At 46.5% G+C, this 24,324-nt stretch overlaps 1 pseudogene; it reads right to left on the reverse strand.

The window, feature by feature from the left end:
- LOC118936732 overlaps window positions 1–24,324 on the reverse strand; it is a 92,261-nt pseudogene that overhangs the window by 8,630 nt on the left and 59,307 nt on the right.

Raw genomic sequence — 24,324 nt, forward strand, 5'->3', positions numbered from 1 at the left:
TTCCCTCCCTCCACATGAGAATAGGCAACGACAAGTTGACAAGCTGACTTTCTCTGGCTAACCTAGCTCACGCGAAAATGGGTAACGTAGGCCTAACTGGAGAAATAAAAAGGAAGGTTATGATGGGGGAATAGGCTACACCATCGTGGAAACAGGTGCTGTGTGAGTGAAATCCCCGGTTTGGAAGGACAACAACCCGGTAGATGGATACACAGCTGGCAAAAAGTGCAAGCAGATATTTGTTTATGATAATTCAATTAAATATCAGTTAATTATTAGCCATATAAAGAGAGAACCGGTGCAGCTGGTAAAAATGTAAATATGCCTTTAATAGCCTATTAAATAATTGTAGCTTATTTTTGCAGCCTACTGTGCATTCGGAAAGTATTCAGACCCCTTCACAGTTTCACATTTTGGTACGTTACAGCCTCATTCTGAAATTAATTATATTGTTTTTTCGATGTATACACAATACCCAATAATGACAAAACAAAACAATTTTTTTTGCAAATGTCTTATAAATAAAAAACCGAAATATTACATTTACAGAAGTATTCAGACCTTTTACTTTTTACTTTACTTTGTTGAAGCACATTCGGCAGTGATTACAGCATTGAGTCGTCTGGGAATGACGCTAAAAACTTGGCACACCTGTATTTGGGGAGTTTCTTCCATTCTTCTCTGCAGATCCTCTCAAGCTCTGTCAGGTTGGGTGGGGAGTGTTGCTGCACCACCATTTTCAGGTCTCTCCAGAGACATTATATCGGGTTCAAGTCCAGGCTCTGGCTGGGCCACTCAAGGACATTCAGAGACTTGTCCCGAAGCCACTCCTGCGTTGTCTTGGCTGTGTGCTTAGTGTCGTTGTCCTGTTGGAAGGTGAACCTTCGCCCCAGTCTGAGGTCCTGAGCGCTCTGAGGCAGGTTTTAATCAAGGATCTCTCTGTATTTTGCTCCGCTCATCTTTTCCTTGATCCTGACTAGTCTCCCAGTCCCTGCCACTGAAAAACATCCCTACAGCATGATGCTGCCACCACAATGCTTCACTGTAGTGATGGTATTGGCCAGGTGATGAGCGGTGCCTGGTTCCCCTTTATTTTTTCAACCACAGATGCTTGACATTCAGGCCAAATAGTTCAATCTTGGTTTCATCAGACCAGAAAATCTTGTTACTCACGGTCAGAGAGCCTTTTGGGTGCATTTTGGCAAACTCCAAGGTTTGGGGAGGGTTTGGCCGGCCGCATGGCTCTCGATCTTCACCTGTAGCGATGGGACAAGACTGTAACTACCAATTGGATACCACGATATTGGGGAGAAAAAGGGGTAAAAAGTTTTTAAAAAATACAATAAAAAAGACAAGATGAAAAAAGAAAAGTATGAAAAGGTAGAGGCCACTGACATTTTTGGTACCCTTCCCCAGATCTGTGCCTCGACACAGTCCTGTCTCTGAGCTCTACGGACAATTCCTTTGACTTCATGGCTTGGTTTTTGCTCTGACATGCACTGTCAACCTTATATAGACAGGTGTGTGCCTTTCCAAATGATGTTCAATCAATTGAATTTAACACAGGTGGACTCCAATCAAGTTGTAGAAACATCTCAAGGATGATCAATGGAAACAGGATGCACCTGAGCTCAATAGAGTCTCATAGCAAAGGGTCTGAATACTTATGTAAATAAATAAAATAAAAAACACTTTTTTATTTTTAATACATTTGCAAACATATCTAAAATCCCGGTTTTCGCTTTGTCATGATGGGGTATTGTGTGTAGATTGATGAGGGAAAAAAACAATTGAATCCTTTGTAGAATCAGGCTGCAACGTTACAAAATGTGGAAAAAGTGAGAGGGGTCTGAATACTTTCTGAATGCACTATTCAAATTGTTTATTTAAGTTTCATTTAAACTATTTGATTATCGTAACGATATTGAATATAAAGATCTTGTTTTGTTATGTCGCTTACAGGCTCTCGTTAGGTAAAAAGGCTAATTAGAAGGGTATTATTTTTAAAGCGATTTGAGTCATCAATGTGACGCATCACACTGTGATAACAAAAAGGTAGCCTATCGTTCTTAATTCATGGCATGGTTTCCTTTTATACAAATGTTGAATAGACAAGCAGACAAAATCAATTCATGCAGGGAAGGGGACTACGAGTCATGAAAACAACTAGAATAAAACAACTAGAATAAATGCATGTAATTTGGTGGGTCACGGATCGGCTCTCGGAACAATACTTTGCGGGTGGGTCAGGTCGCGAAAAGATCTGTCCTGATGTCGGATAGGGCTTGGAATTGATATGGCCGGGGCGGAGCGGGTGTGGCTCCAAAACACTGACCTGTGCAGGACTCTGACACACACACACACACACACACACACACACACACACACACACACACACCCTGGATGGACATCATATAAGGGATCCCTCCAGTACCACCCAAATAAAACACACTATTGCGACTTTTCTGGATTACTAAACACATCCATACTGTAACAGTCCCAAGCTACTGCATAAGCTGCATAAGTTGCCATAACTAATCAACGACCCTAGCTTCTATGCCACTACCATGACAGCGTTATGTACTGTAAGCCTAACGACAATGTCAAGTTTAACAACATCAAAATACATGTTTTTGTTCAAACGACCATACAACTACATTATCCCAGAACTCTCAAAGTATTCTACATTGGTCAAGAACACATATCCATTTCGTGAATTAATTATAAGCTCCAAAGCATGAATGCGTAAAGCACTCAATAAGGCAACTAATTCTTCTATTTGCGAAGCTGGAGGTTTTCAACTGGAAAACCATGGTTAATATTTCCTCCCTCCACTGTATCCATATTCATTAGTCTGGTGGCTACCTACCTCTTCACAATACTGCCCCTGTGTCCATCAACAGTCCTCATAGATCATATTAAACATCTCACATTAATCAACTGCTGTGTTTGATGGGGTGGAAACTAGGGAGAGAACTACTGAAGGGAAATGGCCGAGTTGATTTGTCATCAACACACTTATACGTGTGAGGGGTGACTGCTAAAGAGGGGCAAGGGGGAGAAAGAGAGAGTAGGGAGGAAGAGAGAGAGAGGAGGGAGGAAGAGAGAGAGAGGAGGGAGGAAGAAATGAAAGAGGAAGAGAGAGAGAGAGGAGGGAGGAAGAGAGAGAGGAGGGAGGAAGAGAGAGAGAGGAGGGAGGAAGAGAGAGAGGAGAGAGGAAGAAACGAAAGAGGGAGGAAGAGTGAGAGAGGAGGGAGGAAGAGAGGGAGAGGAGGGAGGAAGAAACGTATAAGGGAGGAAGAAACGAAAGAGGGAGGAAGAAACGAAAGAGGGAGGAAGAGAGAGAGAAGAGGGAGGAAGAGAGAGAGAGGAGGGAGGAAGAGAGAGAGAGGAGGGAGGAAGAGTGAGAGATGAGGGAGGAAGAGAGAGAGAGGAGGGAGGAAGAGAGAGAGAGGAGGGAGGAAGAGAGAGAGAGGAGGGAGGAAGAGTGAGAGATGAGGGAGGAAGAGAGAGAGAGGAGGGAGGAAGAGTGAGAGAGGAGGGAGGAAGAGAGAGAGAGGAGGGAGGAAGAGAGAGAGAGGAGGGAGGAAGAGAGAGAGGAGGGAGGAAGAGTGAGAGAGGAGGGAGGAAGAGAGAGAGAGGAGGGAGGAAGAGAGAGAGAGGAGGGAGGAAGAGAGAGAGGAGGGAGGAAGAAACGAAAGAGGGAGGAAGAGAGAGAGAGGAGGGAGGAAGAGTGAGAGAGGAGGGAGGAAGTGTGAGAGAGGAGGTGGGAAGAGAGAGAGAGGAGGGAGGAAGAGTGAGAGAGGATGGAGGAAGAGAGAGAGAGGAGGGAGGAAGAGAGAGAGAGGATGGAGGAAGAGAGAGAGGAGGGAGGAAGAGAGAGAGAGGAGGGAGGAAGAGAGAGAGAGGAGGGAGGAAGAAACGAAAGAGGGAGGAAGAGAGAGAGAGGAGGGAGGAAGAGAGAGAGGAGGGAGGAAGAGAGAGAGGAGGGAGGAAGAGAGAGAGATAGAGGAGGGAGGAAGAGAGAGAGAGGAGGGAGGACGAGAGAGAGAGGAGGGAGGACGAGAGAGAGAGGAGGGAGGAAGTGAGAGAGGAGGGAGGAAGAGAGAGAGGAGGGAGGAAGAGAGAGAGAGGAGGGAGGAAGAGAGAGAGGAGAGAGGAAGAAACGAAAGAGGGAGGAAGAGTGAGAGAGGAGGGAGGAAGAGAGGGAGAGGAGGGAGGAAGAAACGTAAAAGGGAGGAAGAAACGAAAGAGGGAGGAAGAAACGAAAGAGGGAGGAAGAGAGAGAGAAGAGGGAGGAAGAGAGAGAGAGGAGGGAGGAAGAGAGAGAGAGGAGGGAGGAAGAGTGAGAGATGAGGGAGGAAGAGAGAGAGAGGAGGGAGGAAGAGAGAGAGAGGAGGGAGGAAGAGAGAGAGAGGAGGGAGGAAGAGTGAGAGATGAGGGAGGAAGAGAGAGAGAGGAGGGAGGAAGAGTGAGAGAGGAGGGAGGAAGAGAGAGAGGAGGGAGGAAGAGTGAGAGATGAGGGAGGAAGAGAGAGAGAGGAGGGAGGAAGAGTGAGAGAGGAGGGAGGAAGAGAGAGAGAGGAGGGAGGAAGAGAGAGAGAGGAGGGAGGAAGAGAGAGAGGAGGGAGGAAGAGTGAGAGAGGAGGGAGGAAGAGAGAGAGAGGAGGGAGGAAGAGAGAGAGGAGGGAGGAAGAGAGAGAGGAGGGAGGAAGAAACGAAAGAGGGAGGAAGAGAGAGAGAGGAGGGAGGAAGAGTGAGAGAGGAGGGAGGAAGTGTGAGAGAGGAGGTGGGAAGAGAGAGAGAGGAGGGAGGAAGAGTGAGAGAGGATGGAGGAAGAGAGAGAGAGGAGGGAGGAAGAGAGAGAGAGGATGGAGGAAGAGAGAGAGGAGGGAGGAAGAGAGAGAGAGGAGGGAGGAAGAGAGAGAGAGGAGGGAGGAAGAAACGAAAGAGGGAGGAAGAGAGAGAGAGGAGGGAGGAAGAGAGAGAGGAGGGAGGAAGAGAGAGAGGAGGGAGGAAGAGAGAGAGATAGAGGAGGGAGGAAGAGAGAGAGAGGAGGGAGGACGAGAGAGAGAGGAGGGAGGAAGAGAGAGAGAGGAGGGAGGAAGAGAGAGAGAGGAGGGAGGAAGAGAGAGAGGAGGGAGGAAGAGTGAGAGAGGAGGGAGGAAGAGAGAGAGGAGGGAGGAAGAGAGAGAGGAGGGAGGAAGAGAGAGAGGAGCGAGGAAGAGAGAGAGGAGGGAGGAAGAGAGAGAGGAGCGAGGAAGAGAGAGAGGAGGGCGGAAGAGAGAGAGGAGGGAGGAAGAGAGAGAGAAGAGGGAGGAAGAGAGAGAGAGGAGGGAGGAAGAGAGAGAGGAGGGAGGAAGAGAGAGGAGGGAGGAAGAGTGAGAGAGGAGGGAGGAAGAAACGAAAGAGGGAGAGAGAGAAGAGGGAGGAAGAGAGAGAGAGAGAGGAGGGAGGAAGAGAGAGAGAGAGAGAGAGGAGGGAGGAAGAGAGAGAGAGGAGGGAGGACGAGAGAGAGAGAGGGAGGAGGGAGGAAGAGAGAGAGAGGGAGGAAGAAGCATAAAAGGAGTGGGGGTAAAAAGGTATTTGGCCTGCTTAATGATGTTCAGACACACACATTTTTGTTTGAACCATGACCCATGGGGGTGGTGGTCAGGCGCACACACACCACTGTAGGCCTGAGAGTGTGTGAAGGCCATAAACAGGGCTATGATTGAGACATGTGCTCTTCTCTCCAACCATAACAACTTTACCAGGGGACTAGTGTTTACCAGGCATTCTCACAGCCAGGGGTTAACACTGGAACAACAGACAGAGCGTGCACACACACCTCAGTGGGACAGGATTCATTAGGCATTCTCAGAGGAAGGGGTTAACGGTATCATCATAGGCTAGACTGAACACTAATGAAGAGAAACTGCTTTTTCTCATACAGAGAGAGAGAAAAAATAGCAAATTGAGAGAGAGAGAGAGACACACACACACTCTTCCCCTCTCTCACCTGGCATCATGACTGGTATGGGTACGTTGGCCTCGGAGGCCAGGGACAGCTGCCCCCCCTAGCCCAGGCGGTCACACAGCAGGGTGATGTGCTTCTTCAGGCAGACCGTGCCTTTTGGGCATGCTGAAGACAGGTCCTGATCCTTAGGGCTGCGAGACAGACAGGTCCTTAGGAGGTGAGACAAGGCCGTGTCCACACTCTCCTCCCAACCCTGAGAGTGAGGGAGTGAGTGAGGTATTCTGTTATCCGAGCATATGAGACAGGGGGGTTAGGGAGAGCAAAGTAGGAAATGGGTAAAGATGGCAGAGAACAATAGACAGTGATAGAAAGAGTGAGAACAAAAAGTGACAGAATTCGAAAGAGGGAAAACGACAGTGAGAAAGAGAGAAGCTGGGCATGTGGTCCATATATGTGAGTGAGATTCATATAAGTGAGCTTCAGAACAGATTGTAAGGAAAGAAGAATAACTCATACAATGAGAGGAATCAACTTCTGACTATTGAGATACCTGCCTTGAATGCATAGTGCCCCCTGTGTCCAGGATGATGTACTACCATGTACTACTGTAGTATTTACAGGCCGAGACAGCCTGTTTATCTAGCTACTACTGTATCAGTCTGTCCCGTCCCAGTCTTGCCTAAACACTGCCTGATCTCTTAAATGTGTGAGAAACACACACCAGGTATCACGACAAACACGCCGGCATAGGCATGTGGTATTGTGTGGCTGTATATACGTGCGCCCCACACACACACAAAACCGTATACTGTTCGTACACAGATGAGCACATTCTGCAGAGACACAGAGAGCAGATACAAAATTCACCCTGCAGACGAGCCAATAATGTGAATCCCTCAGACTCAATCCAATTGCCTCTCCCGGAGAAAGAGAAAAATTGCTTGTCTGGCCATCTCTCTCTCTCTCTCTCACACACACACACACACACATCTCACCTACCCCCCACCCACCCCATCTAAGATAGTCCAGGCGGACCGAGCTGGGCCGTGGGAGTGACGACAGGTAGCCAGGGTGTGGGGCTGAGGCTGTCCCTGGCTGTCCCCCTGCCGCCATGCTGATAGGCCTCTAATGAGCCCTACTGACAGGTAATCAGCCCCGTAATGATGATGACAGGGAAGATACCTGACATTACTCAGGTAGGAGGGAGGGGAGATAAAGAGACAGAAGAGAAAGAGAGAGAGAGGGGGAGAGAAAAGGGAGAATGAAATGGCAAGAGAAATATAAGGGGGAGAGAAAGCAGTAGAGGTGAGAGAAAGAGAAAGGGAGAGTATTGGGTAACAATATTAGGATATACATTTACATATGAATAATTTACCAGAGTGACTTACAGGAGCAATTAGGGTTAATTGCCTTGCTCAAGGGCACAGATGGTGATTTCACCGACTCGGCTCTGGGATTTGAACCAGCAACCTTTCGGTTACTTAACCGCTAGACTACCTGGCTTCTCAATTTCAATTTCAAATGAATGGCAGTGAAGGGCACAGTGATGGGTTTGGAACTGGGCCCAAGTGACAAATCATATGGTAGAGTGATAATGGACATCCTGCATGCTGAGGACGACCTTGGCCGTGTGAGGGACATCTTTGTTTGTGATTAAGAGAAGGTGAAGGTAAGGAGAACAAGAGGCTGGGGGGAAATGGATAAGTCTTTTTGTCTGGTAATAAATAGCTGCTGTGCTACAATTTGGTGGTTGTGGATGAGGTCACTTCCCCTCTGACAATGTAAATCACATTGTGGAAATCCCAGTTGCGATTGCAAAATAACTTGACTATGGAGAACAGAATGGGGCCTAATATAGAGCCCTGAGGGACTCCCACAGGGACTGACAAAGGTTCGGACAGTAATCCTTCAGAGTTGACATGCTCAACTTGACTGGAAAAGTCATTTAAAGACCAGGCAAGAGAAGAGACTGGAAATACAATGTCATGCTATGAGCCAAGCAAAACAAAATAATCTCTACAGAATCAAATCCCCCAACTAAATCAATAAATATGCCGAAGCCAAAATATTTATTGTCACAGGCAGATATTTCATGTAATTTAATACTTTAGTTGTTGCACACACATGTGAAGTTGGAAGTTTACATACACCTCAGCCAAATACATTTAAACTCTTGTTTTCACAATTCCTGACATTTAATCCTTGTAAAAAATTCCATTAGGTCAGTTAGGATCACCACCTCATTATAAGAATGTAAAATGTCTGAATAATAGTAGAGAGAATGAATTATTTCAGCTTTTATTTCTTTCATCACATTCCCAGTGGGTCAGAAGTTTGCATACACTCAATTAGTGTTTGGTAGCATTGCCTTTAAATGGTTTAACTTGTGTCAAACGTTTCGGGTAGCTGCCACAAGCTGCCAACAATAAGTTGGGTGAATTTTGGCCTATTCCTCCTGACAGAGCTGGTGTAACTGAGTCAGGTTTGTAGGCCTCCTTGCTAACACACTTTTCCAGTTCTGCCCACAATTTTTCTATAGGACTGAGGTCAGGGCTTTGGTGTTGTTTTCCGGCTCCAACAGAGATGGCCGCCTCGCTTCGCGTTCCTAGAAAACTATGCAGTATTTTGTTTTTTTATGTGTTATTTCTTACATTGTTAGCCCAGGAAATCTTAAGTTTTATTACATACAGTAAGGAGGAACTATTGTATATAAGAGCAACATTACGACCAGGAACACGACCTTCCTGAAGCGGATCCTGTGTTTTGTCCACCACCCGGGACAATGGATCGGATCCCAGCCGGTGACCCAAAACAACGGCACCGCAGAAGGGGCAGATGGAGCGTTCTTCTTGTCAGACTCCGTAGACGGGCACATCGCGCACCGCTCCCGAGCATACCACTCGCCAATGTCCAGTCTCTTGACAACAAGGTAGACGAAATTCGAGCAAGGGTTACCTTCCAGAGAGACATCAGAGATTGTAACATTCTTTGTTTCTCGGAAACATGGCTCACTCAGGATATGTCAGAGTTGGTACAGCCACCGGTTTTCTTCACACATCGCGCCGACAGAAACAAACATCACTCTGGTAAGAAGAAGGGCGGGGTGTATGCCTTATGATTAACGAGACGTGGTGTAATCATAACAACATACAAGAACTCAAGTCCTTTTGTTCACCTGACCTAGAATTCTTTACAATCAAATGCCAACCGCATTATCTACCATCATAATCACAGTCATGTATATCCCCCCCCCCCCCCCCCCCCCCAAGCAGACACATCGACGGCCCTGAAAGAACTTAATTTCACTCTATGTAAACTGGTAACCACATATCCTGAGGCTGCATTTATTGCAGCTGGGATGTTAACAAGGCTAATCTGAAAACAAGGCTCCCTAGCAAAACCCTGGCAAAACCCTGGATCATTGTTATTCTAACTTCCGCGACACATACAAAGCCCTCCCTCGCTCTCCTTTCGGCAAATCTGACCACGACTCCATTTTGTTGCTCCCAGCCTATAGACAGAAACTAAAACAGTAGTTTTAGACCTGTGCTCAGGTCTGTTCAACGCTAGTCCGCCCAATCGCATTCCACGCTTCAAGATTGCTTCGATCACATGGACTGGGATATGTTCCGCATAGCGTCGGACAATAACATTGATGAATACGCTGATTCGGTGAGTGAGTTTAATCAGGGCAAGGTGCCCGTAAACATTACCGAATACAAACAGTGTAGCTATTCCCTCCGCAAGGCAATCAAACAAGCTAAGTGTCACAGTATAGAGACAAAGTAGAGTCGCAATTCAACAGCTCAGACACGAGAGGTATGTGGCAGGGTCTACAGTCAATCACGGACTACAAAAGGAAAACCAGCCCCGTTGCGGACCACGATGTCTTGCTCCCAGACAAACTAAACAACTTCTTTGCTTGCTTTGAGGTCAATAATAGTGCCACTGACACGGCCCGCTACCAAAACCTGTGGGCTCTCCTTCACTGCAGCTAACGTGAGTAAAACATTTAAACATGTTAACCCTCGCAAGGCTGCCGGCCCAGACGGCATCCCCAGCCGTGTCTTCAGAACATGCGCAGACCAGCTGGCTGGTGTATTTACGGACATATTCAATCAATCCTTATCCCAGTCTGCTGTTCCCACATGCTTCAAGAGGGCCACCATTGTTCCGGTTCCCAAGAAAGCCAAAGTAACTGAGCTAAATGACTATTGTCCCGTAGAACTCACTTCTGTCATCATGAAGTGCTTTGAGAGACTAGTCAAGGACCATATCACCTCCACCCTCTCCAATTTGTAAGCAATTTGTAAGAGACCCACTCCAATTTACTTACCGCCTCAATAGGTCCACAGACGACACAATCGCAATCACACTGCCCTAACCCATCTGGACAAGAGGAATACCTATGTAAGAATGCTGTTCATTGACTACAGCTCAGCATTTAACGCCATAGTAAACTCCAAACTCGTCATCAAGCTCGAGACCCTGGGTCTTGACCCCGCTCTGTGCAACTGGGTCCTGGACTTCCTGACTGGCCATCCCAGGTGGTGAGGGTAGGAAACAACATCTCCACCGTGCTGATCCTCAACACTGGGGACCCACAAGGGTGCGTTCTCAGCCCTCTCCTGTACTCCCTTTTCACTCATGACTGCGTGGCCATGCACACCTCCAACTCAATCATCAAGTTTGCAGACAACACAACAGTGGTAGGCTTGATTACCAACAACGACGAGACGGCCTACAGGGAGTAGGTGAGGGCCCTCGGAGTGTGGTGTCAGGAAAATAACCTCACACTCAATGTCAACAAAACAAAGGAGTTGATCGTGGACTTCAGGAAACAGCAGAGGGAGCAGCCCCCTATCCACCCCTATTTACATCGACAGCCCCCTATCCTATCCACATCGACAGGACAGTAGTGGAGAAGGTGGAAAGTTTTAAGTTCCTCGACGAACAAATCACGGACAAACTGAAATGGTCCACCCACACAGACAGCGTGGTGAAGAAGAAGAAGAAATTAGTCTTGTCACCAAAAACACACAAACTTTTACAGCTGCACAATCGAGAGCATCCTGTCGGGCTGTATCACCGCCTTGCACGGAAACTGCTCTGCCCACAACCGTAAGGCTCTCCAGAGGGTAGTGAGGTCTGCACAACGCATCACCGGGGCAAACTACCTGCCCTCCAGGACACCTACACCTCCCAATGTCACAGGAAGGCCAACAAGATCATCAAGGACAACCACCACCCGAGCCACTTCCTGTTCACCCCGCTATCATCCAGAAGGCGAGGTCAGTACAGGCGCATCAAAGCGGGGACCGAGAGACTGAAAAACAGCTTCTATCTCAAGGCCAGGTCAGACTGTTAAACTGTTAAACAGCCACCACTAACATTGAGTTGCTGCTGCCAACATACTGACTCATCTCTAGCCACTTTAATAATGAAAAATTAATGTAATAAATGTAGCCACTTTAAACAATGCCACTTTACAAACTCTACATTGCTCATCTCATATGTATATTTTACCTTTATTTAACTAGGCAAGTCATTTTCAATGATGGTCTAGGAACAGTGGGTTAACTGCCTGTTCAGGGGCAGAACGACAGATTTGTACCTTGTCAGCTCAGGGGTTTGAACTTGCAACCTTCAGGTTACAAGACCAACGCTCTAACCACTAGGCTACCCTGCCGACCCATATACTGTACATATACACTGCAGCTTGCCTATGCCGCTCGGCTATCACTCATTCATTAATCTTTATGTACATATTCTTATTCATTCCTTTACACTTGTGTAAAGGTAGTTGTTGTAAAATTGTTAAATGACTTGTTAGATATTACTGCATGGTCGGAACTAGAAGAACAAGCATTTCGCTACACTCGCATTAACATCTGCTAACTACGTGTATGTGACAAATAAAATTTGATTTGATGGCCACTCCAATACCTTGACTTTGTTGTCCTTAAGCCATTTTGCCACAACTTTGAAAGTATGCTTGGGGTCATTGTCCATTTGGAAGACCCACACATGATGCTGCCACCCCCGTGCTTCACGTTTGGGATGGTGTTCTTCAGCTTGCAAGCCTCCCCCTTTTTCCTCCAAACACAACGATGGTCATTATAGCCAAACAGTTATATGTCCAGAGGGCATTTCTCCAAAATGTATGATCTTTGTCCCCATGTGCAGTTGCAAACCGTAGTCTGGCTTTTTTATGGCTTTTTTTATGGCGGTTTTGGAGCAGTGGCTTCTTCCTTGCTGAGCGGCCTTTCATGTCGATATCGGACTCGTTTTACTGTGGATATATTTACTTTTGTACCCGTTTCCTCCAGCATCTTCACAAGGTTATTTTCTGTTGTTCTGGGATTGATTTGCACTTTTCGCACCAAAGTACGTTCATCTCTAGGAGACAGAACACATCTCCTTCCTGAGCGGTATAACGGCTAAGTGGTCCCATAGTGTTAATACTTGCGTACTATTGTTTGTACAGATGAACGTGGTACCTTCAGGCATTTGGAAATTGCTCCCAAGGATGAACCAGACTTGTGGAGGTCTACAAATTATTTTCTGAGGTCTTGGATGATTTCTTTTAATTTTCCCATGATGTCAAGCAAAGAGGCAATGAGTTTGGAGGTAGGCCTTGAAATACATCCACAGGTACACCTCCAATTGACTCAAATGATGTCAATTAGCCTATCAGAAGCTTCTAAAGCCATGACATAATTTTTTGGATTTATCCAAGCTGTTTAAAGGCACAGTCAACTTAGTGTATGTAAACTTCTGACACACTGGAATTGTGATACAGTGAATGATAAGTGAAATAATCTGTCTGTAAACAATTGTTGGAAAAATGACTTGTATCATGCACAAAGTAGATGTTGTTATGACGTTGCCCTCTTTGGGTACAGCAAGCCCCATCCCCCTCTCCCTGCCTCCTACAACTAGGCTGCTGTGGTCAGAGAGGTCGTAAATTCCTCGAAGAGATTATCTCCTCACGGCCACAGTATAGAGACAGAGTGAATTTTCATAGAGAACAAAGGAATTTCTTCCACCTCACAGAACTTGAGGTCCGAACAACATTTATGTTCCGGAGAAGGTATAAAATATTGGTGAAGAATCCAGCTACGAACTGGTCCATTTGTTACCTTTTGGTGAGGCTCATGGGAGACGGTGCGGCCACATTACCATAATGCTGTTTATATAATAGCCTCAGATATGAGGTTACATCTAATTGTTGTATAAGATGAATGAGTGAGGATGATACTGTTTTGTAAAGTTGTGTAATGTGATGTTGGATGGTTTAATGAAGGAAACTATAATTCCCTTTTGAGTTTAACTAAATCAGAGGACCACCCATGAGCCCAGTTAGGATCGGGCATCCTGGGACAGGCCCTTTTCTGCAACTCCTGAATAAAACCCCAACTTTGAGAAATTCTCACTAGACCATGTTTTTCTCCATTACGAGAGGACAAAGGTTGCAGACCATTGCTGAATCTTTTAACCATACCAGGTGGTTAAACTCTTAGACTATCGATACCGACAGAATAAGAACAAGTCTTTAATATTAATTACTAGTCTGCAGCTAGGAATTGGGTATCATTGAACGCGAAGAACGACAACCGCCGAAACATTCATTCTACAACAACATGAATGTCGCTCTGAACTATCCCCTCTAACCACGATAGACAGAGACAGAGAGAGACGGACAATTCTCCAAAAGAAAACAAACTTTTCAACAGCGATCAAGACGACACACTGAGCGTAAATATATATATTGATTGCAATTGTTCCTGAATAAGTGAACGTTCATGTGCAAAGGATTAGTATTTAAATTGTTATAATTATCAACTCTGTAGTGACTTCTTAGTCGACCCCCACTTCCCCTTTTGTCTAACAAGCCGCCATGCCGGTTTAGCCCACTAGGGCACATTCTCCTATCATTTCTTGTAACCATATTTACTTTGTTTGTTTATGCATTTCTGTGAATGACTTAATTAGTAAATAAATTATTTAAGACAATTGATGTATGGATGACTCATAGTGAAGACTGGGTTTGTGCAGATTTACAACGTTTGGAATGAGACTAACGTGAGGTGAAGTAAATAATTAATTAATTAAGAAGACTAATTGATCAGATATGAAAATATCTGAAAAGTTATATTAGGAAATGATAACTTTGTAATCTGAATATTTTCCTTGGTGCCCCGACTTCCTAGTTAATTACAGTTACATGATTAATCAGTTTAAATCGCGTAATACTAATTACAGAGAATCTTTGATAACTAAAAGTCGTCATTTAATGATAGTAAAGACACGACAATGTCCTACCCGACGTGCCCAAACTATAGTTTGTTGACAAGAAATGTGTAGAGTGGTTGAAAAACTAGTTTTAATGACTCCAACCTAAGTGGATGTAAACTTCTGACTTCAACTGTATGACCTGATGTAAAAGCAAACCATATCTCATCCTTTTTCATTGTATGAGTAGCTGGCTCCCCTTTGTGTGCAATTTGCGATTCATTACTGCCACAATCAAATTAACATTGTACTTTACTCCCGACAATACTCCTCCTTTGAATTTCCATCAAGAGAATAAGAAATGAAATGGAGACAGCTAGCGAGACACATGGAGAGAAGGAAGTGTGGGGGAGGAGGAAAAGGTGAGCGGTAGAGAGGTTTCTAGTACTAGTTTCTAGTAATGTAAACTTCAGGGAAGATGTGAGCAGGAATAGAACTGAGACATTAAGAGTCAGCAGCTCTATTCACAGCAGAGCAGAAAGCGAGGGAGAGAAATGGAGAGCGGGAACAAGTGGAAGAAGAAAAAAAGGAGGGGGAGAAGCAGGAGGTTGTTCTGGTTGACCGCACCGATCTGTTAGTCGGGCCAAGCTAAACGAGCGCCCCATCAATTACCAGAGAGATGAGTTTCCTGTGACCCTTCTACTCCTCTCTTCTCCCCCTTACCTTTTTCCCCTCCTGTTTTACTGCGGCAAAGAGAGGCTATGGATGTGGATCAGTGGTCATGAAGGATAAGAGATGACAAGAGAGAAACTTCAATCTCAAGTTTCAAGTTTTATTAGTCGTATGTACAGGATACACATAATATACAGTGGCAGGTAGCCTATCGGTTAAGAGCGTTGGTCCAGTAACTGAAAGGTCGCTGGTTCAAATCTCCAAGCCGGTCAGTTAACCCTCAACAACAACCAGCAACCTGACTTCTCGGCCCCCGGCCCAAGCTCCCAGACGCCAGGCCACCAACCATCCAAGTTCCACCCACAGTTCCCCTCGAGAGCTGCCCTTCAACCACCCAGAGGAACTAAAAAACTACTGACTCTCTCTACTGCAGTCCTGTTGATGTGGATCGGGGCATGTTCCCTCCTCTGCTTCCTGAAGTCAACAATCAACTCCTTTGTTTTGCTGACATTGAGGGAGAGGTTGTTGTCCTGGCACCACAATGCCAGTTCACTTACCTCCTCTCTATAGGCTGACTCATTGTTGTTGGTTATCAGGCCTACTACCGTGGTGTCGTCAGCAGACTTGATGCTGGAGTTGGTGTTGTGCAAAGCCACACAGTCGTGGGGGAACAGGGAGAACAGCAGAGCTCTCCTCTGCAGCTTTTCTCCTCTTCTATCTCCCATTCCCCTTCTCCTCTTCCCCTCTTCCTTGTTTAAATCAGCCCAGTGGCACAGGTCATTATCTACAGCCTCTTTCTCTCTCCAACGTTTCTCCTTCTCTCTTCTCTAATCCATTCTACCACTCCCCCCAATCCTTCACAGAAGCCTTATTCTAATGAACAGAATTCCAAGGACTTATCCCAATTGGAATTCCAGTCCTGGGAGCGTCCGTGGGGAAAGGGAATCTCGTTCACCTGTGACGACCTCACCTGAGATGAAAAGATTCTAAAGAGGTCAAAGGTGAGACAAGGGGTCAAAGACAATCTCTTACACACACACACACACACACACACATACATCTATCACGCACGCACTCATATGAGTGTGTGTCAGATGCTCCTATTAGCTCCTGGCCTTATCTTTTCCGTACAGTACGTTATCTTTATTTCTGTCCAGTGTGAGTAGCGCTTCCTAAAATAGCCCATCTCTCCACACGTATGGGCTAATGCAGCGGGCCTGACCCTAATTACCTTTCATTAACTTAATCCCATTCACAAGAGCAACCGCAACAACAAACACACCGAAATACACACACGCTCTCACTCTCAGTGACTCCATCTCTCTGGGGCCTCATCAGTCCATTCAGGTGCAGACTATATATGGCCCAGCTGAGTGGATGTCTGCTCGCATGTGTGCTCTCGGGCGTGTTTACCGTGTGTGTGGTGATGAAAGAAAGAGTGTGTAAGGGAGGTTGTGTTTGACGATGTCAATGTGTGTGTGTTAGCAACCTGTCCCTATGCCTCTCATGAAGGGGCAGTGGGGTATTTGGTGTGAAATTGGGTAAATAGGGAGAGGACAGCATATAGATACACCTCTAACCTGTGTGATGACGAGGTGTCGTGTGTTTAATCACAGTGGAAACCCTAATAGACAGACGGGCTATGGAACTACTGTTCATGTCAGTCTGTCTCTCTCACACACACACACACACACACACACACACACACACACCTGGCCCTGCTACAGGACACACCACAACTGGTGAGAGCACACACACACTTTCGGTCTCTATGGGGGCAGAAATCTGTCGTCATATCATGTGGACTCATGGAGGGCTTCTCTCAACACACTTGTTTATGTGTCAATCTAAATTACTAACAGAACAACTCCCCTGTGACACACATACACAACTCAACAAGACTCCTCTGGCCCTCTCAGAAAATGTCCCCATCACCCCCCCTACCGCATCCTCACTGCCATAGCCTTCCTTGACCAAATGGACATCAGGGCTGAATACAGGCTCCAGTTCAAAGCTACACTATCTGAAACGTCACTAGCCTATTGGAGGCCTGTGGGAGGAAACATCACTACTCCCTGTATATCTGTGAGAGGGAAGGGTGTACATTATGGCCCAGAATCAGGCATATTCGTCTCCTCTCCTCTGTCCCGATTACATTCACTCAGTCTAGATATAACTCTTCTCTTCACACACAGGTCAGTAACACCGTCCTCATCCTCTGTGGAGCTGCCAGGAGTATATTCAGTGGCACCTGGGAGAGAGTGTGTGGTAGCAGAACCACTTAGGGGCTTCAGAGCGGATCACTGAGGTATTTTGTGTTTATTCACCAGGGTCAGAGGGGGAGACCTGGGTCAAGCAGCCAGGAGACAGATGGGGAGAGAGCGAAAGCAATGTGTGAGTGTATGCATACGTGCATGTGCGCACTCCCAGCAGTTGTGCTGTGTCCTGTACCAGGGGTAGCAGTGTGTGTGTGTCTCACCAGCTGTGGTGTGTCCTGTACCAGGGGTAACAGTGTGTGTGTGTCTCACCAGCTGTGGTGTGTCCTGTACCAGGGGTAACAGTGTGTGTGTGTCTCACCAGCTGCGGTGTGTCCTGTACCAGGGGTAACAGTGTGTGTGTGTGTGTGTCTCACCAGCTATGGTGTGTCCTGTACCAGGGGTAACAGTGTGTGTGTGTGTGTCTCACCAGCTGTGGTGTGTCCTGTACCAGGGGTAACAGTGTGTGTGTGTCTCACCAGCTGTGGTGTGTCCTGTACCAGGGGTAGCAGTGTGTGTGTCTCACCAGCTGTGGTGTGTCCTGTACCAGGGGTAGCAGTGTGTGTGTGTGTCTCACTAGCTGTGGTGTGTCCTGTACCAGGGTAACAGTGTGTGTGTGTCTCACCAGCTGTGGTGTGTCCTGTACCAGGGGTAACAGTGTGTGTGTGTCTCACCAGCTGTGGTGTGTCCTGTACCAGGGGTAGCAGTGTGTGTGTCTCACCAGCTGTGGTGTGTCCTGTACCAGGGGTAGCAGTGTGTGTGTGTGTCTCACCAGCTGTGGTGTGTCCTGTACCAGGGGTAACAGTGTGTGTGTGTCTCACCAGCTGTGGTGTGTCCTGTACCAGGGGTAACAGTGTGTGTGTGTCTCACCAGCTGTGGTGTGTCCTGTACCAGGGGTAGCAGTGTGTGTGTCTCACCAGCTGTGGTGTGTCCTGTACCAGGGGTAACAGTGTGTGTGTGTCTCACCAGCTGTGGTGTGTCCTGTACCAGGGGTAGCAGTGTGTGTGTCTCACCAGCTGTGGTGTGTCCTGTACCAGGGGTAGCAGTGTGTGTGTCTCACCAGCTGTGGTGTGTCCTGTACCAGGGGTAACAGTGTGTGTGTGTCTCACCAGCTGTGGTGTGTCCTGTACCAGGGGTAACAGTGTGTGTGTGTCTCACCAGCTGTGGTGTGTCCTGTACCAGGGGTAACAGTGTGTGTGTGTCTCACCAGCTGTGGTGTGTCCTGTACCAGGGGTAACAGTGTGTGTGTGTGTGTGTGTGTGTGTGTGTGTGTGTGTGTCTCACCAGCTGTGGTGTGTCCTGTAGCAGGGGTAACAGTGTGTGTGTGTGTGTGTCTCACCAGCTGTGGTGTGTCCTGTACCAGGGGTAACAGTGTGTGTGTGTCTCACCAGCTGTGGTGTGTCCTGTACCAGGGGTAACAGTGTGTGTGTGTCTCACCAGCTGCGGTGTGTCCTGTACCAGGGGTAACAGTGTGTGTGTGTGTGTGTCTCACCAGCTATGGTGTGTCCTGTACCAGGGGTAACAGTGTGTGTGTGTGTGTCTCACCAGCTGTGGTGTGTCCTGTACCAGGGGTAACAGTGTGTGTGTGTCTCACCAGCTGTGGTGTGTCCTGTACCAGGGGTAGCAGTGTGTGTGTCTCACCAGCTGTGGTGTGTCCTGTACCAGGGGTAGCAGTGTGTGTGTGTGTCTCACTAGCTGTGGTGTGTCCTGTACCAGGGTAACAGTGTGTGTGTGTCTCACCAGCTGTGGTGTGTCCTGTACCAGGGGTAACAGTGTGTGTGTGTCTCACCAGCTGTGGTGTGTCCTGTACCAGGGGTAGCAGTGTGTGTGTCTCACCAGCTGTGGTGTGTCCTGTACCAGGGGTAGCAGTGTGTGTGTGTGTCTCACCAGCTGTGGTGTGTCCTGTACCAGGGGTAACAGTGTGTGTGTGTCTCACCAGCTGTGGTGTGTCCTGTACCAGGGGTAACAGTGTGTGTGTGTCTCACCAGCTGTGGTGTGTCCTGTACCAGGGGTAGCAGTGTGTGTGTCTCACCAGCTGTGGTGTGTCCTGTACCAGGGGTAACAGTGTGTGTGTGTCTCACCAGCTGTGGTGTGTCCTGTACCAGGGGTAGCAGTGTGTGTGTCTCACCAGCTGTGGTGTGTCCTGTACCAGGGGTAGCAGTGTGTGTGTCTCACCAGCTGTGGTGTGTCCTGTACCAGGGGTAACAGTGTGTGTGTGTCTCACCAGCTGTGGTGTGTCCTGTACCAGGGGTAACAGTGTGTGTGTGTCTCACCAGCTGTGGTGTGTCCTGTACCAGGGGTAACAGTGTGTGTGTGTCTCACCAGCTGTGGTGTGTCCTGTACCAGGGGTAACAGTGTGTGTGTGTGTGTGTGTGTGTGTGTGTGTGTCTCACCAGCTGTGGTGTGTCCTGTAGCAGGGGTAACAGTGTGTGTGTGTGTGTGTGTCTCACCAGCTGTGGTGTGTCCTGTACCAGGGGTAACAGTGTGTGTGTGTCTCACCAGCTGTGGTGTGTCCTGTAGCAGGGGTAACAGTGTGTGTGTGTGTGTCTCACCAGCTGTGGTGTGTCCTGTACCAGGGGTAGCAGTGTGTGTGTCTCACCAGCTGTGGTGTGTCCTGTACCAGGGGTAGCAGCGTAGCCTCCAGGATGGCGTTTTGCTCTGGGTTGAGACCCTGCCACAGGGAGACCAGGATGATGAGGAGGTGGGTGGCGCTGCACAGGCGGACAAACGCCTTATTCAGACATGCCCGGTTCTCCTCCGCTACATCTGCCAACGCTATCACCTGACAGAGAGAGTGTCAGTGCCTGCTGTCATTCACCAGAAGCAACTTATCTAAGCAACTCTGAATCAAGTGTCAACTCTGTAATGCAAAGGTACTTTATACAAGCAAGTTTCCTGTTGTCCACTAGAATGATAAGTGATTGAACGGGGCCCTGATTCAAAGTGCCAATGGAAACAAGGCTTCAGGGTCAACACGGGGAGTCCAAGTCATTCATGTTAATCCCTCCATACAAGACGTTGTCTAGAAGTCAACTCCGTAACGCATCAGTAACCTTGTCTAGAAGTCAACTCCGTAACGCATCAGTAACCTTGTCTAGAAGTCAACTCCGTAACGCATCAGTAACCTTGTCTAGAAGTCAACTCCGTAACTCATCAGTAACCTTGTCTAGAAGTCAACTCCGTAACGCATCAGTAACCTTGTCTAGAAGTCAACTCCGTAACGCATCAGTAACCTTGTCTAGAAGTCAACTCCGTAACGCATCAGTAACCTTCTCTAGAAGTCAACTCCGTAACGCATCAGTAACCTTCTCTAGAAGTCAACTCCGTAACTCATCAGTCACCTTGTCTAGAAGTCAACTCCGTAACTCATCAGTAACCTTCTCTAGAAGTCAACTCCGTAACGCATCAGTAACCTTGTCTAGAAGTCAACTCCGTAACGCATCAGTAACCTTGTCTAGAAGTCAACTCCGTAACGCATCAGTAACCTTCTCTAGAAGTCAACTCCGTAACGCATCAGTAACCTTCTCTAGAAGTCAACTCCGTAACTCATCAGTAACCTTCTCTAGAAGTCAACTCCGTAACTCATCAGTAACCTTGTCTAGAAGTCAACTCCGTAACGCATCAGTAACCTTGTCTAGAAGTCAACTCCGTAACTCATCAGTAACCTTCTCTAGAAGTCAACTCCGTAAGCCATGTGAATGAGCATGGAGAGGGAGGTGGCTCTGCAGCGTCTCTAGGTGTGGTCTGAGAGTTGAACCTGAACAGGAGGTCAATACCTCAATTTTTGGGATGGATGAGGGGGACAACATGAACGAGCGATGACAGAAGAAGACGGATGAAGGTGAACAGAACAAGAGAAGGCACGTCAGAGGGAGAGAAATAAGAGATGAGGGGGAAGTCAAGAGGAAGGGAAAGGAAAGAGTGAGAATATCCTGTCTGTGGATGTGTGACTAATGGCAGAGTGCAGGTAAGAGTTGGGGTCATCACCGTTTTCAGTTTCACCATGGCAGAGCACCTCGATTCATGAATGCACTGGAATCTAGAGGGAAAGTGAAACCAGCCCTGTAGTGGTACATGTAGGCTAGCTAGTGGGAGAGTAGTACAGTATGGTGTGTTAAACAGCACACAACTGATTATCTGCACCTTAACTGGGGAGGACAGGCTCATAGTAACGACTGGAACGGAATTAATGGAATGTTTTCGAAACACATCAAACACATGGTTTCCATGTCCATCCACTCCATTCTAGTCATTATTATGAGCCGTCCTCCTTCAGTAGCCTCCTGTGCTGCACGCACACACACACACACACACACACACACACACACACACACACACACAGGTAGTACTGTGGCACTGTAAGCCAAACACAACCCACGTAACCATTAACACAGTCCCCCCCTCCACTCCCCCCACTTCCGTCTCCCCGGCAACCATGTCAATCAGCCGAACGTTTGTTTAACGTCTCTCCCCCCCGGCTCCTCCCAAAGAAAACCTCTAGAGGAAACAGACTTTCAAAGGGGTGAATTTGCTAGTAAAGATTGGTGTGTATTGATAAAAAGGGCCGCCCTGCCAAGCCGAGCCAAATGGAGGTTCCCAGTCAAGGGCTGCATTGTGTGGGACCAAACGCAGAGCTGATTGATGCCAGCTGAGGGGAACAGAGGCACATTTAACCAGAAAGGCCACGACACCATGCTAATTCATATGGGTTATAGTGAGAGGGATGGGGGAGCGAGATTTAGTCCAATGCAAAGACTAGCAGTAAAAAATGTGTCACTGTCCTAATTCGTTTGGAGCTCACTGTATTTAAGCGAGTAAAACGTACAGGGTGGTAAAGCTAGCTAGCATTTCCCCCTTATTCACTAATTTAGTAATCCTAGCTCAGTGCTAGCTAAGCCCCTGGCAATGTCAACACATTTTCCAACTGTCAATAAACGTTTCAAAAGTGTCATAAAACATTTAGTTAACAAATGGTAGCTGTCTCACTATTTTAAGACAAACGTACTTTTGCACATTATGAACCTTTACCAAAAGGAAAAATTAAGACAGAAACAAAATGCTGTTCTTTCTATTTTGGCTACACAGGAGGAGAATGTGAAGGGTGAGAGGTCAGTAAAATGTCACTTCCTGGCGACCTCTTGCTTCAATAAAAAATAATAGATATATAATAATATTTAGTTAACGTTTTAGTTTAATATTTCATAACTGACATTTTACGTTTGCACATTTCTAATAACAAAATTAGCTAATAAGAAGCCAGAAAAACGCTGGGCTCTCACCAAAGAAGTGGTCACATGTCACCTCTCCTCTTTAGTCAAAACCAAAGCAACTGGTTTCTGCCTTTTAATTTGTCCTGTTTTAAAAAGGTTCGTAATGTTCCACAGTACAATGTAAATAGTGAAATAACATTCACCAAATGTTTCATGAGTTTTACGACAATTAACGTGTTGACAGTGTGCCAGGGGCTTAGCTAGCTAGCTACAACCTTAGTGAAAAAGAGGGAAATGCTTGCTTGCTTTATCACCCTGTGTTAGCAACAACTATTTTAGTGAGTAAAATGTACTATGTGTCTGAAATGGGGAATTGAATGTGAATGCTTTTAATATTAATATTTGTTAAATCTATTCAAGAAAAGTTCAACTGAAAAATGTCAATAGTAGGACTCTTCCACAATACCTTTAGCAATTTCTTACATCTGGAAATTAGAAATACAATTTTCATATTACCTTGAACATTCTGTGTTGTGTCTGTATTCTTTTTGATATAACATTTACATTTTAGGCATTAAGCAGACGCTCTTCTCCAGAATTACTTACAGGAGTAATTAGGGTTAAGTGCCTTGCTCAAGGGTACAGACAGATTTTTCACGGGGATTCAAACCAGCGACCTTTCGGTTACTGTCCCTCTGCCCTTAACCACTAGGCTACTTTATGAATGGGAAAATAGAAATGACAGTACATTGACTGCATAGAATTCACACAGACGTTTAATGTTGGTGTTATAGATCAGTGGCAAACTGCACAGCTAATTACCATGAAGTGCTTAGCTATAAATGGGGAAATATATGTGACAGCATAGAATTCATACATAGAACCGTCATGTGTGCGTTATAGACCAGTACGACCAACTTAGGCCTCATTTTGAATTAGAGGAGGGCTGTTAATAATGAGTGACAATAGAGTTATGAGATGTCCCTCAACTACACGAGCTGATCCGTAAAATGTACCCTGATGATTCTTTACTTTATTCACCTCAGTGAGGAGGAGAAGATCGTCATCACAGACCTACACCAAACAGTGGGGGAAACGGGTGTAGTACATTCTATAGATCAGCATCATTTTCAAACTGTGGCTTGGCCTTTAGGCATATTCACTATCACTGGTATGGCAGAAGCACACTTTTGAGAACAGCCATAATGATGACACTACACTGTCATTGTAATGATTAATCTATTAAGATACCTAAATATGAGCTCTTGCATAGCATAGCATGAATACTCTATAGATATGCTATGGATCTATTTCATTGACCTTTAACAATGTGGTTGGGACCTTATAACATGTTATAACATGTTCCCGAAATTACGTGTAATTAATGAGTTATGAATATGTATTTATGGATATGTAGCCAGAGTAAATCATTACCAAATAGTCATAACCCCTACACAACCCCTAGCATACTGTGTGTTATACAACTGTGAGCCCACGAGAGGACTAAGCATTCATATAGCAGTTATAACTGTTCAGGCCACCGTGATGTCCAAGGCAGACACCAGCGGAGATCATACTGCACACCTACAGGTGTATATTGTGCGCATTTAAATTGTAGATGTGTGTGCAAGTGTGAACATGTACTGTAAGTGTTCAACATTTGTGTGTGTTTGTGTTTATGCATGTGTGTGCATGTGCCTCTGTGCGTTTGTGTGTGTGTGTTTAAGGAGAAGAGGGAATGAGAGGGCCTGTCTCTGCCATGGGGGGTTCGCCTCAGCCCTCCTCCTCTACCTCCCACAACATACCCATCAGTATACCCACAGTATGTGGCACAGTGTACACCCACTATTTCCCCCTACAGGCAGACTCTATCCCAATTCCACCAGGCTAAAAACACTCCGGTCCCCGTTGGGATAGCACATCCTCGACCAATGATAAGTCTTCAAAGATTGGCCAACATATGATTCCTGGAGGGCCAAAACCACAGAAGGGGA

The sequence above is a fragment of the Oncorhynchus mykiss genome, chromosome 2 (genome assembly GCF_013265735.2).
Source record: "Oncorhynchus mykiss isolate Arlee chromosome 2, USDA_OmykA_1.1, whole genome shotgun sequence".
In the NCBI taxonomy this organism is placed as follows: domain Eukaryota; kingdom Metazoa; phylum Chordata; class Actinopteri; order Salmoniformes; family Salmonidae; genus Oncorhynchus; species Oncorhynchus mykiss.